Source organism: Tursiops truncatus, chromosome 17 (assembly GCF_011762595.2).
Source record: "Tursiops truncatus isolate mTurTru1 chromosome 17, mTurTru1.mat.Y, whole genome shotgun sequence".
Taxonomy (NCBI): domain Eukaryota; kingdom Metazoa; phylum Chordata; class Mammalia; order Artiodactyla; family Delphinidae; genus Tursiops; species Tursiops truncatus.
Genome location: NC_047050.1, coordinates 61,748,481 through 61,765,817, shown reverse-complemented (window position 1 = coordinate 61,765,817; position 17,337 = coordinate 61,748,481).

Here is a 17,337-nt window from a genome sequence, read left to right as displayed (position 1 = left end):
GGACCGAGTGCAGTTGGACAAGTATTTGTTGAGTGCCTACCATTTGTGGAAGCTTGTGCTAGGCATCGTGGAGAATAGCGAAGGGAGGAAGAAAATGAGCTAAACACGTGCCTCACACCATGCTAGCTGCTTTCCTATACGTCATTGGATCCTAGAAAGCGGTGCCTACTCCTCTTTTTAAAGAGAGAAAAATGGGGCTCAGCAGTATTAAAAAATTGCTTATGGCCACAAAATTATTTAGCAGTGGGGATGGTATTTAAATCCAGAACTGTCTCACTGCAAAACTCTTCTTCTCCCCCATACGTACCATTATATGACCTTAAAAAGTATTTCAGTTGAGTGTGACAGATGCTCCCAATACACATGGAAGTATTGTCGCCACCCCTGCCATCACCCCAGAGTTGGTTTCATCGAGTGGATTTAAGCATGATACATCAGGCTACACTGAAGACGATAAGAAAGACCTTCCATTATGTGTCTCTTAAGAATATGAATCATTTCCTGCAGTGTTCTTTGTAGCAAGATTTTCGTGGCTGATCTTAGAAGTAAGAGTGGCTATTTTTCCAGTAGGTCATTGATTAGTTCTCATTTCATAGACAAGTTTCCCATTTTGGAAAATGATGGGCCATACATTTGACTGTCAGAAAGCCGAAAGCCAAAATCATGAGGGCCATAGGATATTAATTCTTAATCTCATTCTTGACTTAAGTGTCCCTATTCCTGCTTTTCCTTCTACTCTCGTGCTATGTTAATTTTAAGTTTATACTTTCATTTATTGTATATGGCTTTTTAAGCAGTCTTGAAACACTTATGAAATAAAATGGAATATAATAAAAGTTAACTATACTCCATGTGTGACTATAAAAACTAAAGTGCTACACTGTGCCGAAACTCTACCTGAAATAAGATTTCCGGTGGGAGAGAGTGAGAACAATGTGGATTGGAGTCCTGCTTTGGTTGTCCAGAGTGTACAAAATTGACCCTTCTCCTAGGGCCAATCGCTTCTAGAAAAATATTACCTCAGAACGACAAATAACAGGAGAATAAATGGCACGTAAACCCTACTGAGTCCTCTTGTTTGTCATGGGTTCCACACTTGCCACTTCAACGAATACTTTCTGAAATCCTTTTTAGGAGGTATGGCTATGATGATTCTCCCACTGGGGCGCACTGAAGTCTTGACTTGCCTGAGGTTACGTATTCAGGGGTGAAATGTAGGGACTCTGACACCAAATCCAATTTACACTGTTGGGTCATTTTTTTCTACCTCATGGAAGAGAAGATTCTCTAAAACTATAAGGCAAAACCTTCTTTGATCGGTAGGTGGAGCTTTACGACTTGGAGACAACCATTGTCTTCTCTTTACCTATCTACTTCTGAATCTTCATTCTTTTTGGAACTTCTCCTTTTCCTTCTATCTTTAAACTCTTCTTTCTTGCTTCACATTGACTTTATCATGCTGTCCATTCTCTACAACCGTAAAGGTCTCACCAGACTTCAAAGCCTTGTGATCTGTCTGCCGGGTTGCCTGGTTGTTTAAGGCAAGTTTCCTAGAAATTAATTCCGCTGCCCAATTTCTTTGGGGTGAAGGAGATACGTACCTGGCCCTTCTCCACTGACTTCTCAAGTCTGGGCCTTTTATGTGTAGAAGACTGGTCCTTTCAGCCTGAGAATCACAATAACCTTATTTTGTTCCTTCTCTAAGACCCATGCATCACTACATACATGCATCAGATTGAGAGATTGATTAAGCCAATGTCCTGATAAAACTATACCAACCTTTTGCCGAAGAGCATCTTTCACTGTCAGATATATTTGTTAACTGTCTCTCACCAATATTATTCAAACTTCATAAAAACACAGATCTTGCCTCGTCTTGTTTACCACTCTTGCATTGCCTCCTAGAATTTTGACATATAATAGATTCTCAGTAATATTTGTTAAACGAATTAGCTGAACAACTGTCCAAGGTTCATTAAATGTTCAATCAGGAAGTAGAAACCACCTTGGGTACTCTACCTATATTCAGTCCCTTCCTACTTAATCAGATACTTGTAGAATAATTGAAAGGATTGAAAAACCATGTTCTAGGCATCCAGAACCATACAGACCTGATCTTAGAGCCTTGATATTCGAAAGTGTGGTCTGAGGACATGGAACGTTGAATCACCTGCGAGCTTGTTTATTCTCAGGCCCCACGCCAGACTAACTCAACAGAATCTGATGTTAATAAAACCTCCCAGTGACTTGAGTGCATCACATTAAAGTATGAGAACCACTGTTCCACAGCAGCACTTGTGAGACTGTAGCTTGAGCTATGCTACCTCTGACGCCCAGCGGCCACAATTCTTCACACCGGAACCAAGGGAATGGACACTAAAGATTCGGTCCAGGAGTAGGAAGTCAGTACAAGTAGCCTCTACCACCACCACTGCTTTTTTTTTTTTTTAAGAAGAAAACTGTGGTAGAAAACACATAACATGAAATTTACCATTTTGACCACTTTTAAGTGTCCAGTGCAGTAATGTTAACTATATGTTCATTGTTACGCAACAGATTTCTAGAACTTTTTCATCTTGCGAAACTGAAATTCTATATCCATTGAACAATTCCCTTTTCCCCAGTCCCTGGCAACCACCATTCTACTTTGTTTCTAAGAGTTTGACTGCTTTAGATACCTCATGTTAGTGGAATCATGCAGTATTTGTCTTCTTGGAACTGGCTTGTTTCACTTACCATAATGTTCTCAAGTTTCATTCATGTTGTAGCATATGACAAGATTTTTTAAACGCTAAATAATATTCTACTGTATGTATATACTGTTTCTTCATTATCCATTCATCTGTTGGTGGACATTTAGGTTGCTTCCACCTCTTGCCTATTGCAAATAATGTTGCAGTGAACATTGGTGTGCAAATATCTCCTGGAGATCCTATTTTCAATTCTTTTGATATATGCCTAGAAATAGGATTGCTGGATCATATGGTAATTTTATTTTTAATTTTTTGAAGAATCTCCATACTGTTTTACATAGCAGCTAAACCGCTTTACATTTCCACCAACAGTGGACAAGTGCAGTTTCCTCACATTCTTTCCAGTACTTGTTGTTCATTATCAAAAGAACAGAAAACATTCTAACAGGTGTGAAGTTATATCTCATTGTGGTTTTGATGTGCATTTCCGTGATGATTAGTGATTTTGAGCATCTTTTCATATGCTTTTTGGCCATTTATGTATCTTCTTTGAAGAAATGTCTATTCAGGTCCTTTGCCAATTAAAAAGATTATTTTTGTTGAGTCATAGGAGTTCTTTAATATTCTGGATATTAATCCCTTATCATGTATATGGTTTGGAAATATTCTGTCCCGTTCCATAAATTGCCTTTTCATTCTGTTGGTTGTTTCCTTTGCTGTGTAGAGCTTGTTAGTCTGATGTAGTCCCATTTGTCTATGCTTTTGGTGTCATATCCATGAGATCATTCTCAAAAACTCAAGGTTATAAAGCTTTTTTCTTATGTTACAGTTCTGGGTTTTATATTTAGCTCTTTAATCGATTTTGGGTTAATTTTTGTATATGGTGTAAGGTAAGTGTCCAACTTCATTCTTTTGCATGTGGTTACTCTGTTTTCCCAATACGATTTGTTGATGACACTATCCTTATTCCATTGTGTATTCTTGCTATCCATGTTGAAGATTATTTGACCATACATGTGAGAATTTATTTCTGGTCACTCTATTTTGTTCAGTTGGTCTATAGTATTTTGACTAATGTAGTTTTGCAATACGTTTTGAAATCAGGAAGTATGAAGTGTCTAGTTTTGTTTTTCTTAAGATCATTTTGAATATTTGAGGGCCTTTGAAATTCCATATAAGTTTTAGGATTTTTTTTTTTTTTTCAATTTCAGCAAAAAATGCCATTGGGATTTTGACAGGGATTGCATTGAATTAATAAATTGCTTTGGGTCGTATGAACACTTTTTAAAATTTAACTAATTAATTAATTTATTTTTGGCTGTGTTGGGTCTTTGTTGCTGCGTGTGGGCTTTTTCTAGTTATGGCGAGCAGGGGCTACTCTTCTTTGTGGTGTGCGGGCTTCTCATTGTGGTGGCTTCTCTTGCTGCAGAGCATGGGCTCTAGGTGCATGGGCTTCAGTAGTTGTGACACAGGTTCAGTAGTTGTGGTGTGTGGGCTCTAGAGCGCAGGCTCAGTAGTTGTGGTACTCGGGCTTAGTTGCTCCACGGCATGTGGGATCTTCCTGGACCAGGGCTCGAACCCGTGTCCCCTGAATTGGCAGGCGGATTCTTAACCACTGTGCCACCAGGGAAGTCCCAGTATGAACATTTTAACAATATTAAATCTTCTAATCCATGAACACAGAGTCTTTCCATTTATTTGTGTCTTCTTTAGTTTCTTTCATCAGGGTTTTGTAGTTGTCGGTGTACAAGTCTTTCACCTTGGTTACGTTTACTCCTAAATATTTTATCCTTTTTGATGCTCTGCCACTGCTTTTTGACCTGTACAAAGTTGGATAATGTATTTCACAATACTGCCCAGGGAATACTTCTGTTTTTATAACCCTCCTAGATAGCAACAGTAGTCAACAGCTGCAGGGAGATTTCTCTACCTCATTTCTACTGTCCAAATCTCATAGAATCTATTTCTAATACAGGAATTTAGCCTCAAGGAAGTCTAGGAAATATAGTTTTTGGCTTTCCATCTTCTCTAATAGAATGAATCAATCTAACCCATGAAAATAAGCTACAGGGATATATTATACAGAACAGGGAATATAACCAATATTTTATAATAACTTAAAAAATATATAAATATTTATTTATTTTTGGCTGTGTTGGGTTTTCGTTGCTGTGTGTGGGCTTTCTTTAGTTGCATTGAGCTGGGGCTACTCTGTTGTGGTGTGTGGGCTTCTCATTGCTGTGGTTTCTCTTGTTGTGGAGCAAGGGCCCTAGGCATGTGGGCTTCAGTAGTTGTGGCACACGGGCTCAGTAGTTGTGGCACATGGGCTCTAGAGCACAGGCTCAGTAGTTGTGGCGCACGGGCTTAGTTGCTCCATGGCATGTGGGATCTTCCCGGACCAGGGTTCGAACAAGTGTCCCCTGCATTGGCAGGCAGATTCTTAACCACTGTGCCACCAGGGAAGCCCTATAATAACTTTAAATGGAGTTTAAGCTATACAAGTTTTGAATCACTGTGTTGTACAACTGAAACTAATATAATATTGTAAATGAACTATACCTCAATAAAATATAAAAAGAAAAAAAATAGCCTAGGGTATGAGTTTTATTGGTGGTCTCTCCAAGCCCCTTTGATCCCTTTCACTGGTTCTACATACCCAACACCTCACTTCTGTGTATTTGCTGGTTAAGTAGAACCTTCAACTATATTTAGAGAATTACCCTTGAGCAATTAGACCAAACCACCTCTGCAGTTCTGCCTGAAAATTTACATACTGCCTGTTTGCCCACTATCAGTGGCTTGTACCAGTGACTGACTAGTGCAGGACTGAAGCAGCCTGACTGAAGCTGGGACTTATCCTAAAATCCATCCTTTCTGGGCTTCTTCTCCCTTACCTAAACTACTTTCCTTATTCTTTCACCAGTCTTCCCGGGAGCATTTCCTTAATAAATATTGGGCACATGTACCCTATAGGCTCTGCTACCAAGAATCTGACCTAAGACAGTGTGGACAGGTAGCTTGGGGTAGCTAAGATAGATTTACATTCAGATTTGTAACTGCTTCCCCGTATACTGCTTTATTAAAACTGGTAATACAAACAAGCCATATAACCCCTTCCTTGAGGTATAAATTCAATATTTCAATGAGAAGAATAGACAGACTTAGTTTGCAAATTCATGCTAACTGGTTATAAGTTTATTATTTTTTTGGATATCTAAAGAGAAATGTTCCTTCAAAGTTGTTTCATTACTTCCTTTAAAAGAACACTTTTGTTTCTTTTGCATACTTTTTTTTTCATAACTGTTGAATCAGTTTGAAGCAACCATTATATCATTATTATAACTGACTGCTCTTTATGCCCTTCTGGGTCATTTTGTCAGTAGAAGACTTGAAGATTTCAGTTTATTTGTTCAATGATTTACATTTCTTGCACAGAAGACATAAAATAATCTGAAATGGTTTTAATGAACTGTGACAAAACTAACATTTTTAAATTTGTTTATTCACACGGTTATTTCAATCCTATAGCCCCCACCCCCACTCCCCGTCCCATTCACAGAGCTAGGTATCATGGAGACGTCAAATTAGAAGGTATCGTCTTTACCTTCAAGAAACATAGAGTCGGGCTTCCCTGGTGGTGCAGTGGTTGGGAGTCCGCCTGCCGATGCAGGGGACGCAGGTTCGTGCCCCGGTTCAGGAAGATCCCACATGCCACGGAGCGGCTGGGCCCGGCTGGGCCCGTGAGCCATGGCCGATGAGCCTGCGCGTCCGGAGCCTGTGCTCCGCAACGGGAGAGGCCACAACAGTGAGAGGCCTGCATACCACACACACACAAAAAGAAACATATAGTCTATTTAAACTCATGAATTATCAGGTCAATTCAGAGGCTGTTTTGACGTTCAAGTTTTTAGCTTAATTGTATTATGTATAAGAAATTAGAATAATATATGGACATGGGTCAGTTTCCACTCAGTTCATTCAATATTTTTCTTTTGGACTCAGTCTTCTCATTCTAATGAAATTCTTCCTTTTTTTCCTCATCTCTAAACTTCCAAAAGAATAGTTAATAGGGCTTTTCTGCTGGCGCAGTGGTTGAGAGTCCGCCTGCCGATTCAGGGGACACGGGTTCGTGCCCCGGTCTGGGAGGATCCCACATACCGTGGAGCGGCTGGGCCCGTGAGCCATGGCCGCTGAGCCTGCGCGTCCGGAGCCTGTGCTCCGCAACAGGAGAGGCCACAGCGGTGAGAGGCCCGCGTACTGCAGGAAAAAAAAAAAGTAGTTAATAATCGCTCTTTTTACTTACCTATCTCTCATTTACTATTTTTTCTGCTCCAATCTCCCTTTCCCTCCCCTAACTGTACTGAATATACTCTAGTGTAGGTCACCAATCCAGGGGATATTTCCCCATCTTCATCTCTTCATATATTTTCTGTAACTTTTGAAATCCTTGAAAGTCTTCTCCCTTAGCATCTATGATTTCACTAGTTTCCTACATTTTAAACTATTCTTCACAACTCCCTGTTTACTCTTGAAGTAACTCGACTTAATCTTATTTTTTTTTCCAGATTATATCCCATATCCTCTTCCTGATTTTGTCCATTTCTAATGTTTTAAAATGTAGCTGAATCCTGGTAATGCAACTTTACATGCTCTAGAAATCCAGAGAGCTTTTATCTTTTTTTTTTTTTTTTTTTTTGGGTACGCGGACCTCTCACTGTTGTGGCCTCTCCCGTTGCGGAGCACAGGCACCGGACGCGCAGGCCCAGCGGCCATGGCTCACGGGCCCAGCCACTCCGCGGCATGTGGGATCTTCCCGGACCAGGGCACGAACCCGTGTCCCCTGCATTGGCAGGCGGACTCTCAACCACTGCGCCACCAGGGAAGCCCCCAGAGAGCTTTGGCATTGAGCAAATCGAATGTAATCTGAAAAATGCCAATGACCTGGCATCTCTGACTTGACTTGTTGGTAGCACACATTGGTGGTGAATTTTCCTGTCATGTATTGGCAGAACCGCTGCTGTTTATAAATAGTTGTACATTATAGACTGAATAGATGTTGAAATAACTGTGACATGTCAGCAAAAAGAAAACTTACGCAATAGACAAAATGTTTGGCTCACCTTGAATCAGAAATAGTATGAAATTTGATGGTAAAAGATGGAAATTCCTTTTGAACGGGAATGATGGAATGTCCTGAAATGCTGATTTGAGGAAAGTAATGCTAGCACTTTACACATTGCTTTCATTTCCATGGCTTAATTTAATCTTTAGAGCCACCCCATAGTTAAGACGCTGTTATTAACACTCGCTTGCAAACGACAGAAAACTCAAAATGGACTAGCTTTTAAATTAAGAAAATATATTAGCTTATGTCACTTCACGAAGTCTGGGATAGTCTGGGTGTGGCAATAAGGATCAGGGAGGTTTCACTCTTCTTTTTCCTCTGCTCTGATCTCTGGCGGCATCATTCTCAGGTAGCCTTTTATCACAGAGTGGCAAAGATGCCTGCAAAGAGCTCTGGGTCTTCTCCATTCGATTGCTCAGTGCCCCAGAAAGAGCAACACTTTACTGATAGCTTCTGGGCATGATTTTTCTATGTCTGTGTCATCGCCTGTGTCTTGTGTCACCTTTGGAATTGGGGAACGGAACCAAGTTTATCTGAATCTAATTAGGGTAATGATAGGAAAGGAATGGACCCAAAACACAAACAGCACACACTTAGTATGTGTGCATGTATATTACTGTCAGATTTTATTATCCTTATGTTATAAAATAAGAGGCTCAGAGACTTTGTTACCTGCCTGAGGTGATATGGCTAGTAAGAGGACTTTATGAGAAACAGATGTTATTCCAGTTGCTATGAATTACAGATATTTAAAGCTAAAAGTAACCTAAAACTGTAAGGTATAATCCTTTTCCCTGGTTCTCAAACTCTTATTTGTTGTGCCCTAGGGGTTGAGTGGGTGTTACAAAAGAGGGGGGAAATCCCTCCTCATATTCAAGTGAAAAAACTTGTTTATTTGTTTTACATTTTGGAATACAAAAGATTCTGTAAGAGGAAACATTTCTTGTGTTAGAAAAGTTTCCGCACAATTGCTCTGACTCACTCATTCATTATGCAGAAGTTACTTTTCCATTGTTGTAACCAGCTCCCAAAGTGCTCAATAATCATTTTAACTCATCTCTGCCAGTGTAAACCAATAGCAAAACTGAACTTTATTTAGTGATCCTTGAAGTAAATATTCTGAATATGTTCAAGTTCACTTTTCTCAGTTGATTCAAATCTCTAAAGACGTTCTCAGCCTTTTCCCATCGACCTGAAGGCTATGACCCACTTTATGGAAGTAATTCTAACATAGGAGGGGGTTAATACAGCGAGAATAGGTACAGGGAGAAACCCTTATGATGTAAAATCTCCTCAAGTTATTAGAAAATTCTGAAGATTTCTCTCTTCTCCCCACATGGAGAGTAATTTAATGAGAAGTCCTTAACTTTTTGGCATCAGAGGATGTGAACTCAGATTCTTCTGGGGTTGTTGTATAATTCGTTCACCGGCCTGGGCATTATGCCGACCTGGATTATGTACATTCTATCTACAGGGGCAGTTTCTACTCAGCTTCAACTGACTGTTGCTACAAGAAATCATCATTTAGGAGATTTTTTGGAGCTCCAAGCTGAATTTTTATGTGGAATTTTAAATGTTATAAAAAGAAAAATATCAGAGTTTCTAACATCGTGCCCTTTAAAAACATGCCCCTCGTCTAAATAGGCCCATGGATTACCCATTTGTTCCCTCTGTTTTACCTGATTAGTGCACGATGAGTGATCATACTATTAAATTTGCCGAAGAAGGCTGTCTTCTTTTTCCTTTAATATTTGATCCAAACCTCACAGAACGTACAAACACAATCACATAGATTCTATACAACAGATATGTCAAAGAAAAAATATTCAGAGGACAGAAACTGAAATAGGGAGTGATATTTTTAAATTTGTTTTTTATTAAAACTCTGTCGAATGTTGTGTTTGGCTGAAGCTCTATGTTCTTTGGTGCCTGACTTATCTGTGTTTGGATGTGTTTGCCCCACCCTGTTAATCAAACCAGGCTCCTTGGAAGAGTGAACTTATTTCTGGAAAAAAAAAGCCTAAGAACAAGGGAGACATTTATTGCTTTCTCCTACACACTGCACCTTCGACATAAAAGAGGTCTTGCTTTCAAAGTGTGTTGCGTGTTTGACTAATCCAGCAGTTTGCATCTTTGATCCCAGTCCTGGCAAGGTCTTGTGTGAGTGCATCATGAATCACTGTTCCTCTCCCTCATCCTCTTGTCACTATGACTCTGCTACCCAAAAGAAAGACCTAAACTCCAAGGAAGCAGCAAAAAGGCATGTTTGGAAAGAGTTGTAATGACGGGACAGGACTGGAAATCGGGGAATGGAATCCACGTGTAGTTAATACCAGGGAAAGAAAAAGTGAAAATGACAGGAGGTGTTCAGGAGACTTGCGTACCTGAATACTAGTCCATTTGCTTGTATTCTTCTGGATTTTGGATTTCGGTATGTCTCTGAGTACCATCTGGTTTCCCCAGAAATGCCCTGACGTAGAATGGGAGTGATAGGGCTTCCTGAAGGAGAATCAACATACTGGTGTAAGTAATCATTCTCTTGTCCTCTCTCCAGTGATGAACTTACGTTCTAAGAGGCTGCAATGAGTAGACGTTAAGTCCACAGAGTTTTGAGTCAAACACAAATGGGTTGGGGTCTTAGTTTGGTCCCTTCTGTGTGAATTAGGTCAATTTACTTCGCAGTCTCCACTGCCTGTCTGTAAAGTCAGAATCATATTAGCACTTCTCTCACAGTGAAAATGAGTTTCTGGCACAAGCGAAGTGCTCAAAAGTGGCGAGTAATTTATAAGAATAAGAATTCCTCTAGCAGGAGCCATGCCAACATTGACAGTACCTCTTGCCAATACCCAGTTTTGGCAACAAAATCTTTTTGGTTGAGAACTCACTAATTCACTCAACCTAATCAAATCATTCATCTAGAAAATGTGCTAAACATCTGCTGAACGCAAGAAAATGAGCTATTTGTGTATTAGTAGTAAAGCGTATCACCTGTTTGTATATTTTTAGCAGCACAATAGGCGTTCAGACTATGTTTGTTGAATGGATGGCAGGGACATTTAAGGCCAATAATGGCCTGTGTTTCCAGAGACACAAGCGGTGGGTAGCCCCCCTCCCCTCATCAGCAGTGTTGCTACTGTTGGTAGCTGTTGAATAAACACTTTGGTTTGGGCCAGGACTCTGATTTTAGAGGAAGCAGCAAATGTCCTTGGTGTAGATGCTTTTACTGAGCAGACAGAAGCTTAAAGAGGAGTTGAGGATTTATGCAATAATTCCATGCCAAAACTTTTGTGATATGAACAAACTGGTAAACCTAAAATGATACTATTTTCCTGCTGTAAATCCCACAGGGCTTGAATTGTTAGTCTCCAGTTTTGTTTGAATTAGAACTGCAAAGGCTAAAAACCACTAAGGACTTCAGTTCTGATGAAGATGTGCTTTTCCCTAATCCTCGAACCTTTTAAGAAAAATGGTCAATCTCCTTTCAAATCCCCAGAAGCTCAAGATACACCCATAGTTGTCAAACTTTCATTTTCATGAATTTCATATTGTCTCCAGAAATACTGATCTTGGACAAGTGATTTCTCAATTTATTTAGGCGGATTTTTTTTTTTTTCAGAAGAATGTAGGATTAAAGACTGAATTCTCATTCTTTCTAGCCAGAGGCCATTTCCATAATGTTAAATCCTTGATGCCAAGATAGTCTCATTGTGAAGTTAATGAACCAATACCTAATGTCTCCTCTCCAACTGCAAACTTTAATCTTGTGAACCTGCTTGGACAGGACTAAAGATGCATATGTAGAGAATGGACTTGAGTATACAGGGTGGGGGAAGGGTAAGCTCGGAAGAAGTGAGAGCATGGCATGGAGTTATAGACACTACCAAATGTAAAATAGATAGCTAGTGGGAAGCAGCCGCATAGCACAGGGAGATCAGCTCGGTGCTCTGTGACCACCTAGAGGGGTGGGATAGGGAGGGTGGGAGGGAGGGAGACTCAAGACGGAAGAGATATGGGAACATATGTATATGTATAGCTGATTCACTTTGTTATACAGCAGAAACCAACACACCACTGTAAAGCAATTATACTCCAATAAAGATGTTATATAAGAAAACAACAACAACAGCAAAGAACCTGCCTGACTGAAAACAACCTTGCCACACACAGACAAAGGGAGAGAGAATTCATTAAAATGGTTTGCTTTCTAACAGACTTTCACTCAACTTGCTTACCAGGGAAGGCTGCTTTGATTCTCCACAAACTAGACAAAGCAGCAGAGGGTAATGCTTTCCTGTAGGTGTTGTTTTTTTTTAATTTTTACTAGAGCAGGGATTGGTACACTATGGGCCACGAGCCAGATCTGACCCACTGCCTTTTTTAGTATGGCCCATGAACTAAGAATCTTCTGTAAATTTTTAAATGGTTGGAAAAAAGCAACAAAAGAAGAAGAATATTTTGTGATGCGTGAGAATTATATGAAATTCAGATTTCAGTGGCTATAAGTAAAGTTTTATAGGAACACAGCCAAGCTCATTAATTTATGGCTGTGTATGGCTGTTTCCATGCGACAGTGACAGCATAGTTGTGACAGAGACCACATGGCCTGCAAAGCATAAAATACTATCTGATTCTTTACAGAAAATGTTTGCTGCTTCCTGAACTAGAAGAACCTTAAGTGCGAGTTTAGGAAAGCTTGGGTTGTCCATCACTCTACTTCCTGCTTAGAGGTAGGGAATCAGTGAAATCAATCCAAACAGACCTGCAGGATGGGGCAGAGTAAAAGGCAGGGAAAATGGTACTAGAGAGACATAAGTTTCAGTCTTGGAGCCTCCATTATGTAGTAGTATGAACTTAGGCAAAGTGCTAAGTCTCTGATTCTGTTTCCTCTATTGTAAAATTAAATTGTTAATTCTTCTTTATCAAAGGGTTGTTTAGAAGCTGAATTATATACATATGCATATATATTTGATATATTTAAAAATCTAGATAGGTAAAGATGTGCCTCTGTCTTATCCGGCGAAGTTTGTCACGTAATAAATAGGTGCCTAAGAAAAGTAGTTCTCGTTTCTTTTTCCTAAAAGTCTTCAGAAAAAGCTTTATGTTCTTCCCTGACGATTGCATTTCCACTCACTTTTACATTGAGGAGTCTATGCTTAGTGCCTTTTGAAAATCACTGCCATGTACACTCTCAAATAAAAACTGAAAAGCTGTTTAACATCAACAACAGTCCTCTGAGGGGTGGGGGATTTTTTATTAAATATCCCACATTCCTTGTGGACCCCTTTTCTTTTCCTAGGATAAGCAAACAAAGTTATTTTGTGTTCCTCATGGAAGCTGTTTTCCCCAGTTTTAATCATTTTAACTTTCTTTGGGCTTTATCCCAGTTGTTCATTCCAACCCATTCTGCTGTATTGAGTGATTATTCAAAACTTACTCTGAACTCAATCTAATTACCAGATCTCAAGTCAGTTTATGTACCCTAAGGTAGGAATCCCCAGTCATCACCAAAGAAAAATCAAAATTGTATTTGCTCCAAATTTTGTGTCTCCAAGAAAGGGCAGATAGATGTGTGCATTTTCCCAGTAGATATGCACACAACTATTTAGGAACTCTAGAGGTGACTTTTAGGGCGAGGTCCTGTCTGTTTTAAGAATTTAGTATTATAATGATGGCCAGCCAGTTGAGGCATTCAGCATTTCTATCAGTAGACCTGACCCCAAATTGTTTGATGTGTCACAATTACACTATGTGAGCAAACTCTACATGGTACAGAGATCTTATTTGTTACACAAGCAATTGCATATTTTTACGTTGTACAACAAGTATTCTATACTTTGGATACTTATTTTTAAGTCCAGTCTTGCCCCAAGATCTCAGATATATAAGAGACTCTTGTTCTGTCATACATACATGATGAACTTCTAATCCAGACTCAACTTACATTTGTTAAACATCTAATATAGGTCTGGAATGCAACTGTCACTTTTTTTTTTTTTTTTACAGCTTTATTGGAGTATAATTGCTTTACAGTGGTGTGTTAGTTTCTGCTTTATAACAAAGTGAATCAGTTATACATATGTTCCCATATCTCTTCTGTCTTGAGTCTCCCTCCCTCCCACCCTCCCTATCCCACCCCTCTAGGTGGTCACAAAGCACCAAGCTGATCTCCCTGTGCTATGCGGCTGCTTCCCAATAGCTATCTGTTTTACGTTTGGTAGTGTATATAAGTCCATGCCACTCTCTCACTTTGTCACAGCTTACCCTTCCCCCTCCCCATATCCTCAAGTCCGTTCTCTAGTAGGTCTGTGTCTTTATTCCTGTCTTACCCCTAGGCTCTTCATGACATTTTTTTTTTCTTAAATTCCATATATATGTGTTAGCATATGGTATTTGTCTTTCTCTTTCTGACTTACTTCACTCTGTATGACAGACTCTAGGTCCATCCACCTCATTACAAATAGCTCAATTTCGTTTCTTTTTATGACTGAGTGATATTCCATTGTATATATGTGCCACATCTTCTTTAACCATTCATCCGATGATGGACACTTAGGTTGTTTCCACCTCTGAGCTATTGTAAATAGAGCTGCAATGAACGTTTTGGTACATGACTCTTTTTGAATTATGGTTTTCTCAGGATATATTTCCAGTAGTGGGATTGCTGGCTCATATGGTAGTTCTATTTGTAGTTTTTTAAGGAACCTCCATACTGTTCTCCATAGTGGCTGTACCAATTCACATACCCACCAGCAGTGCAAGAGTGTTCCCTTTTCTCCACAGCCTTTCCAGCATTTATTGTTTCTAGATTTTTTGATGATGGCCATTCTGACCGGTGTGAGATGATATCTCATTGTAGTTTTGATTTGCATTTCTCTAATGATTAATGATGTTGAGCATTCTTTCATGTGTTTGTTGGCAGTCTGTATATTTTCTTTGGAGAAATGTCTATTAAGATCTTCTGCCGATTTTTGGTTTGGGTTGTTTGTTGTTTTGTTATTGAGCTGCATGAGCTGCTTGTAAATTTTGGAGATTCATCCTTTGTGAGTTGCTTCATTTGCAAATATTTTGTCCCATTCTGAGGGTTGTCTTTTGGTCTTGTTTATGTTTTCCTTTGCTGTGCAAAAGCTTTGAAGTTTCATTAGGTCCCATTTGTTTATTTTTGTTTTTATTTCCATTTCTCTAGGAGGTGGGTCAAAAAGGATCTTGCTGTGATTTATGTCATAGAGTGCTCTGCCTACGGTTTCCTCTAAGAGTTTGATAGTGTCTGGCCTTACATTTAGGTCTTTAATCCATTTTGAGCTTATTTTTGTGTATGGTGTTAGGGAGTGATCTAATCTCATACTTTTACATGTACCTGTCCAGTTTTCACAGCAACACTTACTGAAGAGGCCGTCCTTTCTCCACTGAACATTCCTGCCTCCTTTATCAAAGATAAGGTAACCATATGTGCCTGGGTTTATCTCTGGGCTTTCTATCCTGTTCCATTGATCTATCTTTCTGTTTTTGTGCCAGTACAATACTGTCTTGATTATTGTAGCTTTGTAGTATAGTTTGAAGTCAGGGAGCCTGATTCCTCCAGCTCCGTTTTTCGTTCTCAAGATTGCTTTGGCTATTCAGGGTCTTTTGTGTTTCCATACAAATTGTGAAATTTTTTATTCTAGTTCTGTGAAAAATGCCAGTAGTAGTTTGATAGGGATTGCATTGAATGTGTAGATTTCTTTGGGTAGTAGAGTCATTTTCACAATGTTGATTCTTCCAATCCAAGAACATGGTATATCTCTCCATTTATTTGTATCATCTTTAATTTCTTTCATCAGTGTCTTATAATTTTCTGCATACAGGTCTTTTGTCTCCTTAGGTAGGTTTATTCCTAGATATTTTATTCTTTTTGTTGCAATGGTAAATGGGAGTGTTTTCTTGATTTCACTTTCAGATTTTTCATCTTTAGTGTATAGGAATGCCAGAGATTTCTGTGCATTAATTTTGTATCCTGCTACTTTACCAAATTCATTGATTAGCTCTAGCAGTTTTCTGATAGCATCTTTAGGGTTCTGTATGTATAGTACCATGTCATCTGCAAACAGTGACAGCTTTACTTCTTCTTTTCCAATTTGGATTCCTTTTATTTCCTTTTCTTCTCTGATTGCTGTGGCTAAAACTTCCAAAACTATGTTGAATAAGAGTGATGAGAGTGGGCAACCTTGTCTTGTTCCTGATCTTAGTGGAAATGCTTTCAGTTTTTCACTATTGAGGATGATGTTGGCTGTGGGTTTGTCATATATGCCCTTTATTATGTTGAGGAAAGTTCCCTCTGTGCCTACTTTGTGGAGGGTTTTTATCATAAATGGGTGTTGAATTTTGTCAAAAGCTTTCTCTGCATCTATTGAGATGACCATGTGGTTTTTCTCCTTCAGTTTGTTAATATGGTATATCACGTTGATTGATTTGTGTATATTGAAGAATCCTTGCATTCCTGGAATAAACCCCACTTGATCATGGTGTATGATCCTTTTAATGTGCTGTTGGATTCTGTTTGCTAGTATTTTGTTGAGGATTTTTGCATCTGTGTTCATCAGTGATATTGGCCTGTAGTTTTCTTTCTTTGTGACATCCTTGTCTGGTTTTGGTATCAGGGTGATGGTGGCCTCGCAGAATGAGTTTGGGAGTGTTCCTCCCTCTGCTATATTCTGGAAGAGTTTGAGAAGGATAGGTGTTAGCTCTTCTCTAAATGTTAGATAGAATTTGCCTGTGAAGCCATCTGGTCCTGGGCTTTTGTTGGAAGATTTTTAATCACAGTTTCAATTTCAGTGCTTATGATTGCTCTGTTCATATTTTCTATTTCTTCCTGATTCAATCTTGGCAGGTTGTGCATTTCTAAGAATTTGTCCATTTCTTCCAGGTTGTCCATTTTATTGGCATAGAGTTGTTTGTAGTACTCTCTCATGATCTTTTGTATTTCTGCATTGTCAGTTGTTACTTCTCTTTTTTCATTTCTAATTCTATTGATTTCAGTCTTCTCCCTTTTTTTCTTGATGTATCTGGCTAATGGTTTATCAATTTTCTTTATCTTCTCAAAGAACAAGCTTTTACTTTTATTGCTCTTTACTATCGTTTCCTTAATTTCTTTTTCATTTATTTCTGATCTGATCTTTATGATTTTTTTCCTTCTGCTAACTTTGGGGTTTTTTTGTTCTTCTTTCTCTAATTGCTTTAGGTGCAAGGTTACGTTGTTTATTCGAGATGTTTCCTGTTTCTTAAGTTAGGATTGTACTGCTATAAACTTCCCTCTTAGAACTGCTTTTGCTGCATCCCATAGGTTTTGGTTCGTCATGTCTCCATTGTCATTCATTTCTAGGTATTTTTTGATTTCCTCTTTGATTTCTTCAGTGATCACTTCGTTATTAAGTAGTGTATTGTTTAGCCTCCATGTGTTTGTATTTTTTACAGATCTTTTCCTGTAATTGATATCTAGTCTCATAGCCTTGTGGACAGAAAAGATACTTGATACAATTTCAGTTT